General features: G+C 49.0%; 16 non-coding genes across 16 annotated transcripts; all 16 read left to right on the top strand.

Moving 5' to 3' along the window:
* Positions 1 to 831: 831 nt before the first annotated feature.
* On the top strand, positions 832 to 923 carry trnay-gua (transfer RNA tyrosine (anticodon GUA)). The gene is given in 2 exon segments: positions 832 to 868; positions 888 to 923. It is a non-coding gene; the product is annotated as a tRNA-Tyr (tRNA).
* Positions 924 to 2,245: 1,322 nt separating this feature from the next.
* trnay-gua (transfer RNA tyrosine (anticodon GUA)) lies at positions 2,246 to 2,337 on the top strand. The gene is given in 2 exon segments: positions 2,246 to 2,282; positions 2,302 to 2,337. It is a non-coding gene; the product is annotated as a tRNA-Tyr (tRNA).
* Positions 2,338 to 3,668: 1,331 nt separating this feature from the next.
* Positions 3,669 to 3,760, top strand: trnay-gua (transfer RNA tyrosine (anticodon GUA)). The gene is given in 2 exon segments: positions 3,669 to 3,705; positions 3,725 to 3,760. It is a non-coding gene; the product is annotated as a tRNA-Tyr (tRNA).
* A 1,331-nt stretch (positions 3,761 to 5,091) lies between these two features.
* On the top strand, positions 5,092 to 5,184 carry trnay-gua (transfer RNA tyrosine (anticodon GUA)). Its single transcript has 2 exons — positions 5,092 to 5,128; positions 5,149 to 5,184. It is a non-coding gene; the product is annotated as a tRNA-Tyr (tRNA).
* A 1,331-nt stretch (positions 5,185 to 6,515) lies between these two features.
* trnay-gua (transfer RNA tyrosine (anticodon GUA)) lies at positions 6,516 to 6,607 on the top strand. The gene is given in 2 exon segments: positions 6,516 to 6,552; positions 6,572 to 6,607. It is a non-coding gene; the product is annotated as a tRNA-Tyr (tRNA).
* Positions 6,608 to 7,938: 1,331 nt separating this feature from the next.
* Positions 7,939 to 8,030, top strand: trnay-gua (transfer RNA tyrosine (anticodon GUA)). The gene is given in 2 exon segments: positions 7,939 to 7,975; positions 7,995 to 8,030. It is a non-coding gene; the product is annotated as a tRNA-Tyr (tRNA).
* A 1,331-nt stretch (positions 8,031 to 9,361) lies between these two features.
* trnay-gua (transfer RNA tyrosine (anticodon GUA)) lies at positions 9,362 to 9,453 on the top strand. Its single transcript is given in 2 exon segments — positions 9,362 to 9,398; positions 9,418 to 9,453. It is a non-coding gene; the product is annotated as a tRNA-Tyr (tRNA).
* A 1,331-nt stretch (positions 9,454 to 10,784) lies between these two features.
* On the top strand, positions 10,785 to 10,876 carry trnay-gua (transfer RNA tyrosine (anticodon GUA)). The gene is given in 2 exon segments: positions 10,785 to 10,821; positions 10,841 to 10,876. It is a non-coding gene; the product is annotated as a tRNA-Tyr (tRNA).
* A 1,331-nt stretch (positions 10,877 to 12,207) lies between these two features.
* trnay-gua (transfer RNA tyrosine (anticodon GUA)) lies at positions 12,208 to 12,299 on the top strand. Its single transcript is given in 2 exon segments — positions 12,208 to 12,244; positions 12,264 to 12,299. It is a non-coding gene; the product is annotated as a tRNA-Tyr (tRNA).
* A 1,322-nt stretch (positions 12,300 to 13,621) lies between these two features.
* Positions 13,622 to 13,713, top strand: trnay-gua (transfer RNA tyrosine (anticodon GUA)). Its single transcript is given in 2 exon segments — positions 13,622 to 13,658; positions 13,678 to 13,713. It is a non-coding gene; the product is annotated as a tRNA-Tyr (tRNA).
* Positions 13,714 to 15,044: 1,331 nt separating this feature from the next.
* On the top strand, positions 15,045 to 15,136 carry trnay-gua (transfer RNA tyrosine (anticodon GUA)). Its single transcript is given in 2 exon segments — positions 15,045 to 15,081; positions 15,101 to 15,136. It is a non-coding gene; the product is annotated as a tRNA-Tyr (tRNA).
* A 1,331-nt stretch (positions 15,137 to 16,467) lies between these two features.
* trnay-gua (transfer RNA tyrosine (anticodon GUA)) lies at positions 16,468 to 16,559 on the top strand. Its single transcript is given in 2 exon segments — positions 16,468 to 16,504; positions 16,524 to 16,559. It is a non-coding gene; the product is annotated as a tRNA-Tyr (tRNA).
* Positions 16,560 to 17,891: 1,332 nt separating this feature from the next.
* Positions 17,892 to 17,983, top strand: trnay-gua (transfer RNA tyrosine (anticodon GUA)). Its single transcript is given in 2 exon segments — positions 17,892 to 17,928; positions 17,948 to 17,983. It is a non-coding gene; the product is annotated as a tRNA-Tyr (tRNA).
* A 1,331-nt stretch (positions 17,984 to 19,314) lies between these two features.
* trnay-gua (transfer RNA tyrosine (anticodon GUA)) lies at positions 19,315 to 19,406 on the top strand. The gene is given in 2 exon segments: positions 19,315 to 19,351; positions 19,371 to 19,406. It is a non-coding gene; the product is annotated as a tRNA-Tyr (tRNA).
* A 1,332-nt stretch (positions 19,407 to 20,738) lies between these two features.
* Positions 20,739 to 20,830, top strand: trnay-gua (transfer RNA tyrosine (anticodon GUA)). Its single transcript is given in 2 exon segments — positions 20,739 to 20,775; positions 20,795 to 20,830. It is a non-coding gene; the product is annotated as a tRNA-Tyr (tRNA).
* Positions 20,831 to 22,161: 1,331 nt separating this feature from the next.
* Positions 22,162 to 22,253, top strand: trnay-gua (transfer RNA tyrosine (anticodon GUA)). The gene is given in 2 exon segments: positions 22,162 to 22,198; positions 22,218 to 22,253. It is a non-coding gene; the product is annotated as a tRNA-Tyr (tRNA).
* The last annotated feature ends 836 nt before the right edge of the window (positions 22,254 to 23,089 follow it).

Genomic DNA, 23,089 nt, shown 5'->3' with positions numbered 1-23,089 from the left:
CTCGCTTCCCTTCCACGGTCTCGTGCTCTTCTCGGCTTCTTTCTTCGTTACTGTGGCTTCGCGTCCTGCTGTTGCTCGCTCGCTGCTGCTCCGCAATGTCGATTGGATACAAGGAGTGGGCCAGTTCTCTGATGGTCGTGGAGCAGCTTGGAGACGAGTGCGAAAAGGCGACTGAGAAGCAAATGAGGGAAACCTGCAAGAAGCTACTGGGGAATTAGCTCAAATGGTAGAGCGCTCGCTTAGCATGTGAGAGGTAGGGGGATCGATGCCTGCATTCTCCACTCTGCTTTTGGCTCAGAGCAATTCTCCAGAAAGAAATGTGGTCTCACGTGTCACTGAGTTCACGCCAGATGGGTCAAAGCACAGCAAACCTTTTTCTGCCATGTCATAAGCAAGACGTCTTGATTTTTGCAAAGATGGATATATGAGGCGAGAGAAGCCAAAAGAACGACTTGCGAGCATTGATTGCTTTTCTGAGCATTTGACTCAGGACCTTCGATTGAGCAGACTGATATGCTGCCTGCTGCGCGAAGAAGGCACTTGCCATGCAAGCGGCCAGGCAGCACGACCAAGTCGGGCAGCTTGCAAGGTCTTTAAATTCAGAATGCGCAGCTTGCAAAAAATCTGCGAGCCTGATAAGAAGTCAAAGCTACACTCTTGTGATTGTTAGTCACACGCGTTTTCCAGGCTGTAAAGAGTTTCTGGCGGTTGACAGTCCCACCGCGCTGCAGCATGGGCTGGTACTGAAGACGCACAGGCCACGCCACGAGTCCAGATGCGTCAACATGCTCACGGAAAACAATCATCGCACAGAAAAATCTTTGGCGCTTCCCTTCGATAGCTCAGTTGGTAGAGCGGAGGACTGTAGTGGAATACTCAGCAAAGTCATCCTTCGGTCGCTGGTTCAATTCTGGCTCGAAGGAGCTAGTGTACTTTTGGATTAAGCAGCAATTCGCTCAAACCAGTTCTCATCACTTTGTGGTGCATCATGTTGCCACGAAGGAGCAGGACACCACTTTTCTCGTCTCAAACCTGAAAGCATTCTGCATCCACCTTCACACAGCTGTTATGCTTGAGCATTTGTGTCTGCTCACCAGCACAGAGTTTTTTTAAATTTCAAAATTTGCATATAAAAATTTGTACAGTCCATTCAAAAGCAGTTCAGTACATTTAGCTGCGGTCAGCAATCCCATACACTACATTTGGGTGCTGACGGCAGTTCCGTTCGATACATTTCCTTGCTTTTCAGTTCAAGTACAATTCGGTACAATATGGGATACATTGTAGTGCATTCAACAAACTGCAGAGCAGCAACACTTCAAAGCACTCAGCACTCCCTTTCAGGCAAAACATCAGTCAGACAGCGCTGTCGCCTGCTCCCTCACACACAGGGCGGCCGCTACTTTCCGGTCACCTCGCTTCCCTTCCACGGTCTCGTGCTCTTCTCGGCTTCTTTCTTCGTTACTGTGGCTTCGCGTCCTGCTGTTGCTCGCTCGCTGCTGCTCCGCAATGTCGATTGGATACAAGGAGTGGGCCAGTTCTCTGATGGTCGTGGAGCAGCTTGGAGACGAGTGCGAAAAGGCGACTGAGAAGCAAATGAGGGAAACCTGCAAGAAGCTACTGGGGAATTAGCTCAAATGGTAGAGCGCTCGCTTAGCATGTGAGAGGTAGGGGTTTCGATGCCTGCATTCTCCACTCTGCTTTTGGCTCAGAGCAATTCTCCAGAAAGAAATGTGGTCTCACGTGTCACTGAGTTCACGCCAGATGGGTCAAAGCACAGCAAACCTTTTTCTGCCATGTCATAAGCAAGACGTCTTGATTTTTGCAAAGATGGATATATGAGGCGAGAGAAGCCAAAAGAACGACTTGCGAGCATTGATTGCTTTTCTGAGCATTTGACTCAGGACCTTCGATTGAGCAGACTGATATGCTGCCTGCTGCGCGAAGAAGGCACTTGCCATGCAAGCGGCCAGGCAGCACGACCAAGTCGGGCAGCTTGCAAGGTCTTTAAATTCAGAATGCGCAGCTTGCAAAAAATCTGCGAGCCTGATAAGAAGTCAAAGCTACACTCTTGTGATTGTTAGTCACACGCGTTTTCCAGGCTGTAAAGAGTTTCTGGCGGTTGACAGTCCCACCGCGCTGCAGCATGGGCTGGTACTGAAGACGCACAGGCCACGCCACGAGTCCAGATGCGTCAACATGCTCACGGAAAACAATCATCGCACAGAAAAATCTTTGGCGCTTCCCTTCGATAGCTCAGTTGGTAGAGCGGAGGACTGTAGTGGAATACTCAGCAAAGTCATCCTTCGGTCGCTGGTTCAATTCTGGCTCGAAGGAGCTAGTGTACTTTTGGATTAAGCAGCAATTCGCTCAAACCAGTTCTCATCACTTTGTGGTGCATCATGTTGCCACGAAGGAGCAGGACACCACTTTTCTCGTCTCAAACCTGAAAGCATTCTGCATCCACCTTCACACAGCTGTTATGCTTGAGCATTTGTGTCTGCTCACCAGCACAGAGTTTTTTTAAATTTCAAAATTTGCATATAAAAATTTGTACAGTCCATTCAAAAGCAGTTCAGTACATTTAGCTGCGGTCAGCAATCCCATACACTACATTTGGGTGCTGACGGCAGTTCCGTTCGATACATTTCCTTGCTTTTCAGTTCAAGTACAATTCGGTACAATATGGGATACATTGTAGTACATTCAACAAACTGCAGAGCAGCAACACTTCAAAGCACTCAGCACTCCCTTTCAGGCAAAACAAGTTGGCTATCAGTCAGACAGCGCTGTCGCCTGCTCCCTCACACACAGGGCGGCCGCTACTTTCCGGTCACCTCGCTTCCCTTCCACGGTCTCGTGCTCTTCTCGGCTTCTTTCTTCGTTACTGTGGCTTCGCGTCCTGCTGTTGCTCGCTCGCTGCTGCTCCGCAATGTCGATTGGATACAAGGTGTGGTCCAGTTCTCTGATGGTCGTGGAGCAGCTTGGAGACGAGTGCGAAAAGGCAACTGAGAAGCAAATGAGGGAAACCTGCAAGAAGCTACTGGGGAATTAGCTCAAATGGTAGAGCGCTCGCATAGCATGTGAGAGGTAGGGGGATCGATGCCTGCATTCTCCACTCTGCTTTTGGCTCAGAGCAATTCTCCAGAAAGAAATGTGGTCTCACGTGTCACTGAGTTCACGCCAGATGGGTCAAAGCACAGCAAACCTTTTTCTGCCATGTCATAAGCAAGACGTCTTGATTTTTGCAAAGATGGATATATGAGGCGAGAGAAGCCAAAAGAACGACTTGCGAGCATTGATTGCTTTTCTGAGCATTTGACTCAGGACCTTCGATTGAGCAGACTGATATGCTGCCTGCTGCGCGAAGAAGGCACTTGCCATGCAAGCGGCCAGGCAGCACGACCAAGTCGGGCAGCTTGCAAGGTCTTTAAATTCAGAATGCGCAGCTTGCAAAAAATGTGCGAGCCTGATAAGAAGTCAAAGCTACACTCTTGTGATTGTTAGTCACACGCGTTTTCCAGGCTGTAAAGAGTAGCTGGCGGTTGACAGTCCCACCGCGCTGCAGCATGGGCTGGTACTGAAGACGCACAGGCCACGCCACGAGTCCAGATGCGTGAACATGCTCACGGAAAACAATCATCGCACAGAAAAATCTTTGGCGCTTCCCTTCGATAGCTCAGTTGGTAGAGCGGAGGACTGTAGTGGAATACTCAGCAAAGTCATCCTTAGGTCGCTGGTTCAATTCCGGCTCGAAGGAGCTAGTGTACTTTTGGATTAAGCAGCAATTCGCTCAAACCAGTTCTCATCACTTTATGGTGCATCATGTTGCCCCGAAGGAGCATGACACCACTTTTTTCGTCTCAAACCTGAATGCACTCTGCATCCACCTTCACACAGCTGTTATGCTTGAGCATTTGTGTCTGCTCACCAGCACAGAGTTTTTTTAAATTTCAAAATTTGCATATAAAAATTTGTACAGTCCATTCAAAAGCAGTTCAGTACATTTAGCTGCGGTCAGCAATCCCATACACTACATTTGGGTGCTGACGGCAGTTCCGTTCGATACATTTCCTTGCTTTTCAGTTCAAGTACAATTCGGTACAATATGGGATACATTGTAGTGCATTCAACAAACTGCAGAGCAGCAACACTTCAAAGCACTCAGCACTCCCTTTCAGGCAAAACAAGTTGGCTATCAGTCAGACAGCGCTGTCGCCTGCTCCCTCACACACAGGGCGGCCGCTACTTTCCGGTCACCTCGCTTCCCTTCCACGGTCTCGTGCTCTTCTCGGCTTCTTTCTTCGTTACTGTGGCTTCGCGTCCTGCTGTTGCTCGCTCGCTGCTGCTCCGCAATGTCGATTGGATACAAGGAGTGGGCCAGTTCTCTGATGGTCGTGGAGCAGCTTGGAGACAAGTGCGAAAAGGCAACTGAGAAGCAAATGAGGGAAACCTGCAAGAAGCTACTGGGGAATTAGCTCAAATGGTAGAGCGCTCGCTTAGCATGTGAGAGGTAGGGGGATCGATGCCTGCATTCTCCACTCTGCTTTTGGCTCAGAGCAATTCTCCAGAAAGAAATGTGGTCTCACGTGTCACTGAGTTCACGCCAGATGGGTCAAAGCACAGCAAACCTTTTTCTGCCATGTCATAAGCAAGACGTCTTGATTTTTGCAAAGATGGATATATGAGGCGAGAGAAGCCAAAAGAACGACTTGCGAGCATTGATTGCTTTTCTGAGCATTTGACTCAGGACCTTCGATTGAGCAGACTGATATGCTGCCTGCTGCGCGAAGAAGGCACTTGCCATGCAAGCGGCCAGGCAGCACGACCAAGTCGGGCAGCTTGCAAGGTCTTTAAATTCAGAATGCGCAGCTTGCAAAAAATCTGCGAGCCTGATAAGAAGTCAAAGCTACACTCTTGTGATTGTTAGTCACACGCGTTTTCCAGGCTGTAAAGAGTCGCTGGCGGTTGACAGTCCCACCGCGCTGCAGCATGGGCTGGTACTGAAGACGCACAGGCCACGCCACGAGTCCAGATGCGTCAACATGCTCACGGAAAACAATCATCGCACAGAAAAATCTTTGGCGCTTCCCTTCGATAGCTCAGTTGGTAGAGCGGAGGACTGTAGTGGTAATACTCAGCAAAGTCATCCTTCGGTTGCTGGTTCAATTCCGGCTCGAAGGAGCTAGTGTACTTTTGGATTGAGCAGCAATTCACTCAAACCAGTTCTCATCACTTTATGGTGCATCATGTTGCCACGAAGGAGCAGGACACCACTTTTCTCGTCTCAAACCTGAATGCACTCTGCATCCACCTTCACACAGCTGTTATGCTTGAGCATTTGTGTCTGCTCACCAGCACAGAGTTTTTTTAAATTTCAAAATTTGCATATAAAAATTTGTACAGTCCATTCAAAAGCAGTTCAGTACATTTAGCTGCGGTCAGCAATCCCATACACTACATTTGGGTGCTGACGGCAGTTCCGTTCGATACATTTCCTTGCTTTTCAGTTCAAGTACAATTCGGTACAATATGGGATACATTGTAGTACATTCAACAAACTGCAGAGCAGCAACACTTCAAAGCACTCAGCACTCCCTTTCAGGCAAAACAAGTTGGCCATCAGTCAGACAGCGCTGTCGCCTGCTCCCTCACACACAGGGCGGCCGCTACTTTCCGGTCACCTCGCTTTCCTTCCACGGTCTCATGCTCATCTCGGCTTCTTTCTTTGTTACTGTGGCTTCGCGTCCTGCTGTTGCTCGCTCGCTGCTGCTCCGCAATGTCGATTGGATACAAGGAGTGGGCCAGTTCTCTGATGGTCGTGGAGCAGCTTGGAGACGAGTGCGAAAAGGCGACTGAGAAGCAAATGAGGGAAACCTGCAAGAAGCTACTGGGGAATTAGCTCAAATGGTAGAGCGCTCGCTTAGCATGTGAGTGATAGGGGGATCGATGCCTGCATTATCCACTCTGCTTTTGGCTCAGAGCAATTCTCCAGAAAGAAATGTGGTTTCACGTGTCACTGAGTTCACGCCAGATGGGTCAAAGCACAGCAAACCTTTTTCTGCCATGTCATAAGCAAGACGTCTTGATTTTTGCAAAGATGGATATATGAGGCGAGAGAAGCCAAAAGAACGACTTGCGAGCATTGATTGCTTTTCTGAGCATTTGACTCAGGACCTTCGATTGAGCAGACTGATATGCTGCCTGCTGCGCGAAGAAGGCACTTGCCATGCAAGCGGCCAGGCAGCACGACCAAGTCGGGCAGCTTGCAAGGTCTTTAAATTCAGAATGCGCAGCTTGCAAAAAATGTGCGAGCCTGATAAGAAGTCAAAGCTACACTCTTGTGATTGTTAGTCACACGCGTTTTCCAGGCTGTAAAGAGTAGCTGGCGGTTGACAGTCCCACCGCGCTGCAGCATGGGCTGGTACTGAAGACGCACAGGCCACGCCACGAGTCCAGATGCGTCAACATGCTCACGGAAAACAATCATCGCACAGAAAAATCTTTGGCGCTTCCCTTCGATAGCTCAGTTGGTAGAGCGGAGGACTGTAGTGGAATACTCAGCAAAGTCATCCTTCGGTCGCTGGTTCAATTCTGGCTCGAAGGAGCTAGTGTACTTTTGGATTAAGCAGCAATTCGCTCAAACCAGTTCTCATCACTTTATGGTGCATCATGTTGCCACGAAGGAGCAGGACACCACTTTTCTCGTCTCAAACCTGAACGCACTCTGCATCCACCTTCACACAGCTGTTATGCTTGAGCATTTGTGTCTGCTCACCAGCACAGAGTTTTTTTAAATTTCAAAATTTGCATATAAAAATTTGTACAGTCCATTCAAAAGCAGTTCAGTACATTTAGCTGCGGTCAGCAATCCCATACACTACATTTGGGTGCTGACGGCAGTTCCGTTCGATACATTTCCTTGCTTTTCAGTTCAAGTACAATTCGGTACAATATGGGATACATTGTAGTGCATTCAACAAACTGCAGAGCAGCAACACTTCAAAGCACTCAGCACTCCCTTTCAGGCAAAACAAGTTGGCTATCAGTCAGACAGCGCTGTCGCCTGCTTTGTCACACACAGGGCGGCCGCTACTTTCCGGTCACCTCGCTTCCCTTCCACGGTCTCGTGCTCTTCTCGGCTTCTTTCTTCGTTACTGTGGCTTCGCGTCCTGCTGTTGCTCGCTCGCTGCTGCTCCGCAATGTCGATTGGATACAAGGAGTGGGCCAGTTCTCTGATGGTCGTGGAGCAGCTTGGAGACGAGTGCGAAAAGGCGACTGAGAAGCAAATGAGGGAAACCTTTAAGTAGCTACTGGGGAATTAGCTCAAATGGTAGAGCGCTCGCTTAGCATGTCAGTGATAGGGGGATCGATGCCTGCATTCTCCACTCTGCTTTTGGCTCAGAGCAATTCTCCAGAAAGAAATGTGGTCTCACGTGTCACTGAGTTCACGCCAGATGGGTCAAAGCACAGCAAACCTTTTTCTGCCATGTCATAAGCAAGACGTCTTGATTTTTGCAAAGATGGATATATGAGGCGAGAGAAGCCAAAAGAACGACTTGCGAGCATTGATTGCTTTTCTGAGCATTTGACTCAGGACCTTCGATTGAGCAGACTGATATGCTGCCTGCTGCGCGAAGAAGGCACTTGCCATGCAAGCGGCCAGGCAGCACGACCAAGTCGGGCAGCTTGCAAGGTCTTTAAATTCAGAATGCGCAGCTTGCAAAAAATCTGCGAGCCTGATAAGAAGTCAAAGCTACACTCTTGTGATTGTTAGTCACACGCGTTTTCCAGGCTGTAAAGAGTCGCTGGCGGTTGACAGTCCCACCGCGCTGCAGCATGGGCTGGTACTGAAGACGCACAGGCCACGCCACGAGTCCAGATGCGTGAACATGCTCACGGAAAACAATCATCGCACAGAAAAATCTTTGGCGCTTCCCTTCGATAGCTCAGTTGGTAGAGCGGAGGACTGTAGTGGAATACTCAGCAAAGTCATCCTTCGGTCGCTGGTTCAATTCCGGCTCGAAGGAGCTAGTGTACTTTTGGATTAAGCAGCAATTCGCTCAAACCAGTTCTCATCACTTTATGGTGCATCATGTTGCCACGAAGGAGCATGACACCACTTTTCTCGTCTCAAACCTGAATGCACTCTGCATCCACCTTCACACAGCTGTTATGCTTGAGCATTTGTGTCTGCTCACCAGCACAGAGTTTTTTTAAATTTCAAAATTTGCATATAAAAATTTGTACAGTCCATTCAAAAGCAGTTCAGTACATTTAGCTGCGGTCAGCAATCCCATACACTACATTTGGGTGCTGACGGCAGTTCCGTTCGATACATTTCCTTGCTTTTCAGTTCAAGTACAATTCGGTACAATATGGGATACATTGTAGTGCATTCAACAAACTGCAGAGCAGCAACACTTCAAAGCACTCAGCACTCCCTTTCAGGCAAAACAAGTTGGCTATCAGTCAGACAGCGCTGTCGCCTGCTCCCTCACACACAGGGCGGCCGCTACTTTCCGGTCACCTCGCTTCCCTTCCACGGTCTCGTGCTCTTCTCGGCTTCTTTCTTCGTTACTGTGGCTTCGCGTCCTGCTGTTGCTCGCTCGCTGCTGCTCCGCAATGTCGATTGGATACAAGGAGTGGGCCAGTTCTCTGATGGTCGTGGAGCAGCTTGGAGACGAGTGCGAAAAGGCAACTGAGAAGCAAATGAGGGAAACCTGCAAGAAGCTACTGGGGAATTAGCTCAAATGGTAGAGCGCTCGCTTAGCATGTGAGAGGTAGGGGGATCGATGCCTGCATTCTCCACTCTGCTTTTGGCTCAGAGCAATTCTCCAGAAAGAAATGTGGTCTCACGTGTCACTGAGTTCACGCCAGATGGGTCAAAGCACAGCAAACCTTTTTCTGCCATGTCATAAGCAAGACGTCTTGATTTTTGCAAAGATGGATATATGAGGCGAGAGAAGCCAAAAGAACGACTTGCGAGCATTGATTGCTTTTCTGAGCATTTGACTCAGGACCTTCGATTGAGCAGACTGATATGCTGCCTGCTGCGCGAAGAAGGCACTTGCCATGCAAGCGGCCAGGCAGCACGACCAAGTCGGGCAGCTTGCAAGGTCTTTAAATTCAGAATGCGCAGCTTGCAAAAAATGTGCGAGCCTGATAAGAAGTCAAAGCTACACTCTTGTGATTGTTAGTCACACGCGTTTTCCAGGCTGTAAAGAGTAGCTGGCGGTTGACAGTCCCACCGCGCTGCAGCATGGGCTGGTACTGAAGACGCACAGGCCACGCCACGAGTCCAGATGCGTGAACATGCTCACGGAAAACAATCATCGCACAGAAAAATCTTTGGCGCTTCCCTTCGATAGCTCAGTTGGTAGAGCGGAGGACTGTAGTGGAATACTCAGCAAAGTCATCCTTCGGTCGCTGGTTCAATTCTGGCTCGAAGGAGCTAGTGTACTTTTGGATTAAGCAGCAATTCGCTCAAACCAGTTCTCATCACTTTATGGTGCATCATGTTGCCACGAAGGAGCAGGACACCACTTTTCTCGTCTCAAACCTGAATGCACTCTGCATCCACCTTCACACAGCTGTTATGCTTGAGCATTTGTGTCTGCTCACCAGCACAGAGTTTTTTTAAATTTCAAAATTTGCATATAAAAATTTGTACAGTCCATTCAAAAGCAGTTCAGTACATTTAGCTGCGGTCAGCAATCCCATACACTACATTTGGGTGCTGACGGCAGTTCCGTTCGATACATTTCCTTGCTTTTCAGTTCAAGTACAATTCGGTACAATATGGGATACATTGTAGTGCATTCAACAAACTGCAGAGCAGCAACACTTCAAAGCACTCAGCACTCCCTTTCAGGCAAAACAAGTTGGCTATCAGTCAGACAGCGCTGTCGCCTGCTCCCTCACACACAGGGCGGCCGCTACTTTCCGGTCACCTCGCTTCCCTTCCACGGTCTCGTGCTCTTCTCGGCTTCTTTCTTCGTTACTGTGGCTTCGCGTCCTGCTGTTGCTCGCTCGCTGCTGCTCCGCAATGTCGATTGGATACAAGGAGTGGGCCAGTTCTCTGATGGTCGTGGAGCAGCTTGGAGACGAGTGCGAAAAGGCAACTGAGAAGCAAATGAGGGAAACCTGCAAGAAGCTACTGGGGAATTAGCTCAAATGGTAGAGCGCTCGCTTAGCATGTGAGAGGTAGGGGGATCGATGCCTGCATTCTCCACTCTGCTTTTGGCTCAGAGCAATTCTCCAGAAAGAAATGTGGTCTCACGTGTCACTGAGTTCACGCCAGATGGGTCAAAGCACAGCAAACCTTTTTCTGCCATGTCATAAGCAAGACGTCTTGATTTTTGCAAAGATGGATATATGAGGCGAGAGAAGCCAAAAGAACGACTTGCGAGCATTGATTGCTTTTCTGAGCATTTGACTCAGGACCTTCGATTGAGCAGACTGATATGCTGCCTGCTGCGCGAAGAAGGCACTTGCCATGCAAGCGGCCAGGCAGCACGACCAAGTCGGGCAGCTTGCAAGGTCTTTAAATTCAGAATGCGCAGCTTGCAAAAAATGTGCGAGCCTGATAAGAAGTCAAAGCTACACTCTTGTGATTGTTAGTCACACGCGTTTTCCAGGCTGTAAAGAGTAGCTGGCGGTTGACAGTCCCACCGCGCTGCAGCATGGGCTGGTACTGAAGACGCACAGGCCACGCCACGAGTCCAGATGCGTGAACATGCTCACGGAAAACAATCATCGCACAGAAAAATCTTTGGCGCTTCCCTTCGATAGCTCAGTTGGTAGAGCGGAGGACTGTAGTGGAATACTCAGCAAAGTCATCCTTCGGTCGCTGGTTCAATTCTGGCTCGAAGGAGCTAGTGTACTTTTGGATTAAGCAGCAATTCGCTCAAACCAGTTCTCATCACTTTATGGTGCATCATGTTGCCACGAAGGAGCAGGACACCACTTTTCTCGTCTCAAACCTGAATGCACTCTGCATCCACCTTCACACAGCTGTTATGCTTGAGCATTTGTGTCTGCTCACCAGCACAGAGTTTTTTTAAATTTCAAAATTTGCATATAAAAATTTGTACAGTCCATTCAAAAGCAGTTCAGTTCATTTAGCTGCGGTCAGCAATCCCATACACTACATTTGGGTGCTGACGGCAGTTCCGTTCGATACATTTCCTTGCTTTTCAGTTCAAGTACAATTCGGTACAATATGGGATACATTGTAGTACATTCAACAAACTGCAGAGCAGCAACACTTCAAAGCACTCAGCACTCCCTTTCAGGCAAAACAAGTTGGCTATCAGTCAGACAGCGCTGTCGCCTGCTCCCTCACACACAGGGCGGCCGCTACTTTCCGGTCACCTCGCTTCCCTTCCACGGTCTCGTGCTCTTCTCGGCTTCTTTCTTCGTTACTGTGGCTTCGCGTCCTGCTGTTGCTCGCTCGCTGCTGCTCCGCAATGTCGATTGGATACAAGGAGTGGGCCAGTTGTCTGATGGTCGTGGAGCAGCTTGGAGACGAGTGCGAAAAGGCGACTGAGAAGCAAATGAGGGAAACCTGCAAAAAGCTACTGGGGAATTAGCTCAAATGGTAGAGCGCTCGCTTAGCATGTGAGTGATAGGGGGATCGATGCCTGCATTCTCCACTCTGCTTTTGGCTCAGAGCAATTCTCCAGAAAGAAATGTGGTCTCACGTGTCACTGAGTTCACGCCAGATGGGTCAAAGCACAGCAAACCTTTTTCTGCCATGTCATAAGCAAGACGTCTTGATTTTTGCAAAGATGGATATATGAGGCGAGAGAAGCCAAAAGAATGACTTGCGAGCATTGATTGCTTTTCTGAGCATTTGACTCAGGACCTTCGATTGAGCAGACTGATATGCTGCCTGCTGCGCGAAGAAGGCACTTGCCATGCAAGCGGCCAGGCAGCACGACCAAGTCGGGCAGCTTGCAAGGTCTTTAAATTCAGAATGCGCAGCTTGCAAAAAATCTGCGAGCCTGATAAGAAGTCAAAGCTACACTCTTGTGATTGTTAGTCACACGCGTTTTCCAGGCTGTAAAGAGTCGCTGGCGGTTGACAGTCCCACCGCGCTGCAGCATGGGCTGGTACTGAAGACGCACAGGCCACGCCACGAGTCCAGATGCGTCAACATGCTCACGGAAAACAATCATCGCACAGAAATATCTTTGGCGCTTCCCTTCGATAGCTCAGTTGGTAGAGCGGAGGACTGTAGTGGAATACTCAGCAAAGTCATCCTTCGGTCGCTGGTTCAATTCCGGCTCGAAGGAGCTAGTGTACTTTTGGATTAAGCAGCAATTCGCTCAAACCAGTTCTCATCACTTTATGGTGCATCATGTTGCCACGAAGGAGCATGACACCACTTTTCTCGTCTCAAACCTGAATGCACTCTGCATCCACCTTCACACAGCTGTTATGCTTGAGCATTTGTGTCTGCTCACCAGCACAGAGTTTTTTTAAATTTCAAAATTTGCATATAAAAATTTGTACAGTCCATTCAAAAGCAGTTCAGTACATTTAGCTGCGGTCAGCAATCCCATACACTACATTTGGGTGCTGACGGCAGTTCCGTTCGATACATTTCCTTGCTTTTCAGTTCAAGTACAATTCGGTACAATATGGGATACATTGTAGTGCATTCAACAAACTGCAGAGCAGCAACACTTCAAAGCACTCAGCACTCCCTTTCAGGCAAAACATCAGTCAGACAGCGCTGTCGCCTGCTCCCTCACACACAGGGCGGCCGCTACTTTCCGGTCACCTCGCTTCCCTTCCACGGTCTCGTGCTCTTCTCGGCTTCTTTCTTCGTTACTGTGGCTTCGCGTCCTGCTGTTGCTCGCTCGCTGCTGCTCCGCAATGTCGATTGGATACAAGGAGTGGGCCAGTTCTCTGATGGTCGTGGAGCAGCTTGGAGACGAGTGCGAAAAGGCGACTGAGAAGCAAATGAGGGAAACCTGCAAGAAGCTACTGGGGAATTAGCTCAAATGGTAGAGCGCTCGCTTAGCATGTGAGAGGTAGGGGGATCGATGCCTGCATTCTCCACTCTGCTTTTGGCTCAGAGCAATTCTCCAGAAAGAAATGTGGTCTCACGTGTCACTGAGTTCACGCCAGATGGGTCAAAGCACAGCAAACCTTTTTCTGCCATGTCATAAGCAAGACGTCTTGATTTTTGCAAAGATGGATATATGAGGCGAGAGAAGCCAAAAGAACGACTTGCGAGCATTGATTGCTTTTCTGAGCATTTGACTCAGGACCTTCGATTGAGCAGACTGATATGCTGCCTGCTGCGCGAAGAAGGCACTTGCCATGCAAGCGGCCAGGCAGCACGACCAAGTCGGGCAGCTTGCAAGGTCTTTAAATTCAGAATGCGCAGCTTGCAAAAAATCTGCGAGCCTGATAAGAAGTCAAAGCTACACTCTTGTGATTGTTAGTCACACGCGTTTTCCAGGCTGTAAAGAGTTTCTGGCGGTTGACAGTCCCACCGCGCTGCAGCATGGGCTGGTACTGAAGACGCACAGGCCACGCCACGAGTCCAGATGCGTCAACATGCTCACGGAAAACAATCATCGCACAGAAAAATCTTTGGCGCTTCCCTTCGATAGCTCAGTTGGTAGAGCGGAGGACTGTAGTGGAATACTCAGCAAAGTCATCCTTCGGTCGCTGGTTCAATTCTGGCTCGAAGGAGCTAGTGTACTTTTGGATTAAGCAGCAATTCGCTCAAACCAGTTCTCATCACTTTGTGGTGCATCATGTTGCCACGAAGGAGCAGGACACCACTTTTCTCGTCTCAAACCTGAAAGCATTCTGCATCCACCTTCACACAGCTGTTATGCTTGAGCATTTGTGTCTGCTCACCAGCACAGAGTTTTTTTAAATTTCAAAATTTGCATATAAAAATTTGTACAGTCCATTCAAAAGCAGTTCAGTACATTTAGCTGCGGTCAGCAATCCCATACACTACATTTGGGTGCTGACGGCAGTTCCGTTCGATACATTTCCTTGCTTTTCAGTTCAAGTACAATTCGGTACAATATGGGATACATTGTAGTACATTCAACAAACTGCAGAGCAGCAACACTTCAAAGCACTCAGCACTCCCTTTCAGGCAAAACAAGTTGGCTATCAGTCAGACAGCGCTGTCGCCTGCTCCCTCACACACAGGGCGGCCGCTACTTTCCGGTCACCTCGCTTCCCTTCCACGGTCTCGTGCTCTTCTCGGCTTCTTTCTTCGTTACTGTGGCTTCGCGTCCTGCTGTTGCTCGCTCGCTGCTGCTCCGCAATGTCGATTGGATACAAGGTGTGGGCCAGTTCTCTGATGGTCGTGGAGCAGCTTGGAGACGAGTGCGAAAAGGCAACTGAGAAGCAAATGAGGGAAACCTGCAAGAAGCTACTGGGGAATTAGCTCAAATGGTAGAGCGCTCGCATAGCATGTGAGAGGTAGGGGGATCGATGCCTGCATTCTCCACTCTGCTTTTGGCTCAGAGCAATTCTCCAGAAAGAAATGTGGTCTCACGTGTCACTGAGTTCACGCCAGATGGGTCAAAGCACAGCAAACCTTTTTCTGCCATGTCATAAGCAAGACGTCTTGATTTTTGCAAAGATGGATATATGAGGCGAGAGAAGCCAAAAGAACGACTTGCGAGCATTGATTGCTTTTCTGAGCATTTGACTCAGGACCTTCGATTGAGCAGACTGATATGCTGCCTGCTGCGCGAAGAAGGCACTTGCCATGCAAGCGGCCAGGCAGCACGACCAAGTCGGGCAGCTTGCAAGGTCTTTAAATTCAGAATGCGCAGCTTGCAAAAAATGTGCGAGCCTGATAAGAAGTCAAAGCTACACTCTTGTGATTGTTAGTCACACGCGTTTTCCAGGCTGTAAAGAGTAGCTGGCGGTTGACAGTCCCACCGCGCTGCAGCATGGGCTGGTACTGAAGACGCACAGGCCACGCCACGAGTCCAGATGCGTCAACATGCTCACGGAAAACAATCATCGCACAGAAAAATCTTTGGCGCTTCCCTTCGATAGCTCAGTTGGTAGAGCGGAGGACTGTAGTGGAATACTCAGCAAAGTCATCCTTAGGTCGCTGGTTCAATTCCGGCTCGAAGGAGCTAGTGTACTTTTGGATTAAGCAGCAATTCGCTCAAACCAGTTCTCATCACTTTATGGTGCATCATGTTGCCACGAAGGAGCAGGACACCACTTTTCTCGTCTCAAACCTGAATGCACTCTGCATCCACCTTCACACAGCTGTTATGCTTGAGCATTTGTGTCTGCTCACCAGCACAGAGTTTTTTTAAATTTCAAAATTTGCATATAAAAATTTGTACAGTCCATTCAAAAGCAGTTCAGTACATTGAGCTGCGGTCAGCAATCCCATACACTACATTTGGGTGCTGACGGCAGTTCCGTTCGATACATTTCCTTGCTTTTCAGTTCAAGTACAATTCGGTACAATATGGGATACATTGTAGTACATTCAACAAACTGCAGAGCAGCAACACTTCAAAGCACTCAGCACTCCCTTTCAGGCAAAACAAGTTGGCTATCAGTCAGACAGCGCTGTCGCCTGCTCCCTCACACACAGGGCGGCCGCTACTTTCCGGTCACCTCGCTTCCCTTCCACGGTCTCGTGCTCTTCTCGGCTTCTTTCTTCGTTACTGTGGCTTCGCGTCCTGCTGTTGCTCGCTCGCTGCTGCTCCGCAATGTCGATTGGATACAAGGAGTGGGCCAGTTCTCTGATGGTCGTGGAGCAGCTTGGAGACGAGTGCGAAAAGGCAACTGAGAAGCAAATGAGGGAAACCTGCAAGAAGCTACTGGGGAATTAGCTCAAATGGAAGAGCGCTCACATAGCATGTGAGAGGTAGGGGGATCGATGCCTGCATTCTCCACTCTGCTTTTGGCTCAGAGCAATTCTCCAGAAAGAAATGTGGTCTCACGTGTCACTGAGTTCACGCCAGATGGGTCAAAGCACAGCAAACCTTTTTCTGCCATGTCATAAGCAAGACGTCTTGATTTTTGCAAAGATGGATATATGAGGCGAGAGAAGCCAAAAGAACGACTTGCGAGCATTGATTGCTTTTCTGAGCATTTGACTCAGGACCTTCGATTGAGCAGACTGATATGCTGCCTGCTGCGCGAAGAAGGCACTTGCCATGCAAGCGGCCAGGCAGCACGACCAAGTCGGGCAGCTTGCAAGGTCTTTAAATTCAGAATGCGCAGCTTGCAAAAAATCTGCGAGCCTGATAAGAAGTCAAAGCTACACTCTTGTGATTGTTAGTCACACGCGTTTTCCAGGCTGTAAAGAGTAGCTGGCGGTTGACAGTCCCACCGCGCTGCAGCATGGGCTGGTACTGAAGACGCACAGGCCACGCCACGAGTCCAGATGCGTGAACATGCTCACGGAAAACAATCATCGCACAGAAAAATCTTTGGCGCTTCCCTTCGATAGCTCAGTTGGTAGAGCGGAGGACTGTAGTGGAATACTCAGCAAAGTCATCCTTAGGTCACTGGTTCAATTCCGGCTCGAAGGAGCTAGTGTACTTTTGGATTAAGCAGCAATTCGCTCAAACCAGTTCTCATCACTTTATGGTGCATCATGTTGCCACGAAGGAGCAGGACACCACTTTTCTCGTCTCAAACCTGAATGCACTCTGCATCCACCTTCACACAGCTGTTATGCTTGAGCATTTGTGTCTGCTCACCAGCACAGAGTTTTTTTAAATTTCAAAATTTGCATATAAAAATTTGTACAGTCCATTCAAAAGCAGTTCAGTACATTTAGCTGCGGTCAGCAATCCCACACACTACATTTGGGTGCTGACGGCAGTTCCGTTCGATACATTTCCTTGCTTTTCAGTTCAAGTACAATTCGGTACAATATGGGATACATTGTAGTACATTCAACAAACTGCAGAGCAGCAACACTTCAAAGCACTCAGCACTCCCTTTCAGGCAAAACAAGTTGGCCATCAGTCAGACAGCGCTGTCGCCTGCTCCCTTACACACAGGGCGGCCGCTACTTTCCGGTCACCTCGCTTCCCTTCCACGGTCTCGTGCTCTTCTCGGCTTCTTTCTTCGTTACTGTGGCTTCGCGTCCTGCTGTTGCTCGCTCGCTGCTGCTCCGCAATGTCGATTGGATACAAGGAGTGGGCCAGTTCTCTGATGGTCGTGGAGCAGCTTGGAGACGAGTGCGAAAAGGCGACTGAGAAGCAAATGAGGGAAACCTGCAAGAAGCTACTGGGGAATTAGCCCAAATGGTAGAGCGCTCGCTTAGCATGTGAGAGGTAGGGGGATCGATGCCTGCATTCTCCACTCTGCTTTTGGCTCAGAGCAATTCTCCAGAAAGAAATGTGGTCTCACGTGTCACTGAGTTCACGCCAGATGGGTCAAAGCACAGCAAACCTTTTTCTGCCATGTCATAAGCAAGACGTCTTGATTTTTGCAAAGATGGATATATGAGGCGAGAGAAGCCAAAAGAACGACTTGCGAGCATTGATTGCTTTTCTGAGCATTTGACTCAGGACCTTCGATTGAGCAGACTGATATGCTGCCTGCTGCGCGAAGAAGGCACTTGCCATGCAAGCGGCCAGGCAGCACGACCAAGTCGGGCAGCTTGCAAGGTCTTTAAATTCAGAATGCGCAGCTTGCAAAAAATCTGCGAGCCTGATAAGAAGTCAAAGCTACACTCTTGTGATTGTTAGTCACACGCGTTTTCCAGGCTGTAAAGAGTCGCTGGCGGTTCACAGTCCCACCGCGCTGCAGCATGGGCTGGTACTGAAGACGCACAGGCCACGCCACGAGTCCAGATGCGTCAACATGCTCACGGAAAACAATCATCGCACAGAAAACATCTTTGGTGCTTCCCTTCGATAGCTCAGTTGGTAGAGCGGAGGACTGTAGTGGAATACTCAGCAAAGTCATCCTTCGGTCGCTGGTTCAATTCTGGCTCGAAGGAGCTAGTGTACTTTTGGATTAAGCAGCAATTCGCTCAAACCAGTTCTCATCACTTTATGGTGCATCATGTTGCCACGAAGGAGCAGGACACCACTTTTCTCGTCTCAAACCTGAAAGCATTCTGCATCCACCTTCACACAGCTGTTATGCTTGAGCATTTGTGTCTGCTCACCAGCACAGAGTTTTTTTAAATTTCAAAATTTGCATATAAAAATTTGTACAGTCCATTCAAAAGCAGTTCAGTACATTGAGCTGCGGTCAGCAATCCCATACACTACATTTGGGTGCTGACGGCAGTTCCGTTCGATACATTTCCTTGCTTTTCAGTTCAAGTACAATTCGGTACAATATGGGATACATTGTAGTACATTCAACAAACTGCAGAGCAGCAACACTTCAAAGCACTCAGCACTCCCTTTCAGGCAAAACAAGTTGGCTATCAGTCAGACAGCGCTGTCGCCTGCTCCCTCACACACAGGGCGGCCGCTACTTTCCGGTCACCTCGCTTCCCTTCCACGGTCTCGTGCTCTTCTCGGCTTCTTTCTTCGTTACTGTGGCTTCGCGTCCTGCTGTTGCTCGCTCGCTGCTGCTCCGCAATGTCGATTGGATACAAGGAGTGGGCCAGTACTCTGATGGTCGTGGAGCAGCTTGGAGACGAGTGCGAAAAGGCAACTGAGAAGCAAATGAGGGAAACCTGCAAGAAGCTACTGGGGAATTAGCTCAAATGGAAGAGCGCTCACATAGCATGTGAGAGGTAGGGGGATCGATGCCTGCATTCTCCACTCTGCTTTTGGCTCAGAGCAATTCTCCAGAAAGAAATGTGGTCTCACGTGTCACTGAGTTCACGCCAGATGGGTCAAAGCACAGCAAACCTTTTTCTGCCATGTCATAAGCAAGACGTCTTGATTTTTGCAAAGATGGATATATGAGGCGAGAGAAGCCAAAAGAACGACTTGCGAGCATTGATTGCTTTTCTGAGCATTTGACTCAGGACCTTCGATTGAGCAGACTGATATGCTGCCTGCTGCGCGAAGAAGGCACTTGCCATGCAAGCGGCCAGGCAGCACGACCAAGTCGGGCAGCTTGCAAGGTCTTTAAATTCAGAATGCGCAGCTTGCAAAAAATCTGCGAGCCTGATAAGAAGTCAAAGCTACACTCTTGTGATTGTTAGTCACACGTGTTTTCCAGGCTGTAAAGAGTAGCTGGCGGTTGACAGTCCCACCGCGCTGCAGCATGGGCTGGTACTGAAGACGCACAGGCCACGCCACGAGTCCAGATGCGTGAACATGCTCACGGAAAACAATCATCGCACAGAAAAATCTTTGGCGCTTCCCTTCGATAGCTCAGTTGGTAGAGCGGAGGACTGTAGTGGAATACTCAGCAAAGTCATCCTTAGGTCGCTGGTTCAATTCCGGCTCGAAGGAGCTAGTGTACTTTTGGATTAAGCAGCAATTCGCTCAAACCAGTTCTCATCACTTTATGGTGCATCATGTTGCCACGAAGGAGCAGGACACCACTTTTCTCGTCTCAAACCTGAATGCACTCTGCATCCACCTTCACACAGCTGTTATGCTTGAGCATTTGTGTCTGCTCACCAGCACAGAGTTTTTTTAAATTTCAAAATTTGCATATAAAAATTTGTACAGTCCATTCAAAAGCAGTTCAGTACATTTAGCTGCGGTCAGCAATCCCACACACTACATTTGGGTGCTGACGGCAGTTCCGTTCGATACATTTCCTTGCTTTTCAGTTCAAGTACAATTCGGTACAATATGGGATACATTGTAGTACATTCAACAAACTGCAGAGCAGCAACACTTCAAAGCACTCAGCACTCCCTTTCAGGCAAAACAAGTTGGCCATCAGTCAGACAGCGCTGTCGCCTGCTCCCTTACACACAGGGCGGCCGCTACTTTCCGGTCACCTCGCTTCCCTTCCACGGTCTCGTGCTCTTCTCGGCTTCTTTCTTCGTTACTGTGGCTTCGCGTCCTGCTGTTGCTCGCTCGCTGCTGCTCCGCAATGTCGATTGGATACAAGGAGTGGGCCAGTTCTCTGATGGTCGTGGAGCAGCTTGGAGACGAGTGCGAAAAGGCGACTGAGAAGCAAATGAGGGAAACCTGCAAGAAGCTACTGGGGAATTAGCCCAAATGGTAGAGCGCTCGCTTAGCATGTGAGAGGTAGGGGGATCGATGCCTGCATTCTCCACTCTGCTTTTGGCTCAGAGCAATTCTCCAGAAAGAAATGTGGTCTCACGTGTCACTGAGTTCACGCCAGATGGGTCAAAGCACAGCAAACCTTTTTCTGCCATGTCATAAGCAAGACGTCTTGATTTTTGCAAAGATGGATATATGAGGCGAGAGAAGCCAAAAGAACGACTTGCGAGCATTGATTGCTTTTCTGAGCATTTGACTCAGGACCTTCGATTGAGCAGACTGATATGCTGCCTGCTGCGCGAAGAAGGCACTTGCCATGCAAGCGGCCAGGCAGCACGACCAAGTCGGGCAGCTTGCAAGGTCTTTAAATTCAGAATGCGCAGCTTGCAAAAAATCTGCGAGCCTGATAAGAAGTCAAAGCTACACTCTTGTGATTGTTAGTCACACGCGTTTTCCAGGCTGTAAAGAGTCGCTGGCGGTTGACAGTCCCACCGCGCTGCAGCATGGGCTGGTACTGAAGACGCACAGGCCACGCCACGAGTCCAGATGCGTCAACATGCTCACGGAAAACAATCATCGCACAGAAAACATCTTTGGTGCTTCCCTTCGATAGCTCAGTTGGTAGAGCGGAGGACTGTAGTGGAATACTCAGCAAAGTCATCCTTCGGTCGCTGGTTCAATTCTGGCTCGAAGGAGCTAGTGTACTTTTGGATTAAGCAGCAATTCGCTCAAACCAGTTCTCATCACTTTATGGTGCATCATGTTGCCACGAAGGAGCAGGACACCACTTTTCTCGTCTCAAACCTGAAAGCATTCTGCATCCACCTTCACACAGCTGTTATGCTTGAGCATTTGTGTCTGCTCACCAGCACAGAGTTTTTTTAAATTTCAAAATTTGCATATAAAAATTTGTACAGTCCATTCAAAAGCAGTTCAGTACATTGAGCTGCGGTCAGCAATCCCATACACTACATTTGGGTGCTGACGGCAGTTCCGTTCGATACATTTCCTTGCTTTTCAGTTCAAGTACAATTCGGTACAATATGGGATACATTGTAGTACATTCAACAAACTGCAGAGCAGCAACACTTCAAAGCACTCAGCACTCCCTTTCAGGCAAAACAAGTTGGCTATCAGTCAGACAGCGCTGTCGCCTGCTCCCTCACACACAGGGCGGCCGCTACTTTCCGGTCACCTCGCTTCCCTTCCACGGTCTCGTGCTCTTCTCGGCTTCTTTCTTCGTTACTGTGGCTTCGCGTCCTGCTGTTGCTCGCTCGCTGCTGCTCCGCAATGTCGATTGGATACAAGGAGTGGGCCAGTTCTCTGATGGTCGTGGAGCAGCTTGGAGACGAGTGCGAAAAGGCAACTGAGAAGCAAATGAGGGAAACCTGCAAGAAGCTACTGGGGAATTAGCTCAAATGGAAGAGCGCTCACATAGCATGTGAGAGGTAGGGGGATCGATGCCTGCATTCTCCACTCTGCTTTTGGCTCAGAGCAATTCTCCAGAAAGAAATGTGGTCTCACGTGTCACTGAGTTCACGCCAGATGGGTCAAAGCACAGCAAACCTTTTTCTGCCATGTCATAAGCAAGACGTCTTGATTTTTGCAAAGATGGATATATGAGGCGAGAGAAGCCAAAAGAACGACTTGCGAGCATTGATTGCTTTTCTGAGCATTTGACTCAGGACCTTCGATTGAGAAGACTGATATGCTGCCTGCTGCGCGAAGAAGGCACTTGCCATGCAAGCGGCCAGGCAGCACGACCAAGTCGGGCAGCTTGCAAGGTCTTTAAATTCAGAATGCGCAGCTTGCAAAAAATCTGCGAGCCTGATAAGAAGTCAAAGCTACACTCTTGTGATTGTTAGTCACACGCGTTTTCCAGGCTGTAAAGAGTAGCTGGCGGTTGACAGTCCCACCGCGCTGCAGCATGGGCTGGTACTGAAGACGCACAGGCCACGCCACGAGTCCAGATGCGTGAACATGCTCACGGAAAACAATCATCGCACAGAAAAATCTTTGGCGCTTCCCTTCGATAGCTCAGTTGGTAGAGCGGAGGACTGTAGTGGAATACTCAGCAAAGTCATCCTTAGGTCGCTGGTTCAATTCCGGCTCGAAGGAGCTAGTGTACTTTTGGATTAAGCAGCAATTCGCTCAAACCAGTTCTCATCACTTTATGGTGCATCATGTTGCCACGAAGGAGCAGGACACCACTTTTCTCGTCTCAAACCTGAATGCACTCTGCATCCACCTTCACACAGCTGTTATGCTTGAGCATTTGTGTCTGCTCACCAGCACAGAGTTTTTTTAAATTTCAAAATTTGCATATAAAAATTTGTACAGTCCATTCAAAAGCAGTTCAGTACATTTAGCTGCGGTCAGCAATCCCACACACTACATTTGGGTGCTGACGGCAGTTCCGTTCGATACATTTCCTTGCTTTTCAGTTCAAGTACAATTCGGTACAATATGGGATACATTGTAGTACATTCAACAAACTGCAGAGCAGCAACACTTCAAAGCACTCAGCACTCCCTTTCAGGCAAAACAAGTTGGCCATCAGTCAGACAGCGCTGTCGCCTGCTCCCTTACACACAGGGCGGCCGCTACTTTCCGGTCACCTCGCTTCCCTTCCACGGTCTCGTGCTCTTCTCGGCTTCTTTCTTCGTTACTGTGGCTTCGCGTCCTGCTGTTGCTCGCTCGCTGCTGCTCCGCAATGTCGATTGGATACAAGGAGTGGGCCAGTTCTCTGATGGTCGTGGAGCAGCTTGGAGACGAGTGCGAAAAGGCGACTGAGAAGCAAATGAGGGAAACCTGCAAGAAGCTACTGGGGAATTAGCCCAAATGGTAGAGCGCTCGCTTAGCATGTGAGAGGTAGGGGGATCGATGCCTGCATTCTCCACTCTGCTTTTGGCTCAGAGCAATTCTCCAGAAAGAAATGTGGTCTCACGTGTCAC

Source organism: Pristiophorus japonicus, unplaced genomic scaffold (assembly GCF_044704955.1).
Source record: "Pristiophorus japonicus isolate sPriJap1 unplaced genomic scaffold, sPriJap1.hap1 HAP1_SCAFFOLD_207, whole genome shotgun sequence".
Classification (NCBI taxonomy): Eukaryota; Metazoa; Chordata; class Chondrichthyes; family Pristiophoridae; genus Pristiophorus; species Pristiophorus japonicus.
Note: the sequence above shows the minus strand (reverse complement) of the source record. Positions and strands in the feature narration are given on the sequence as shown.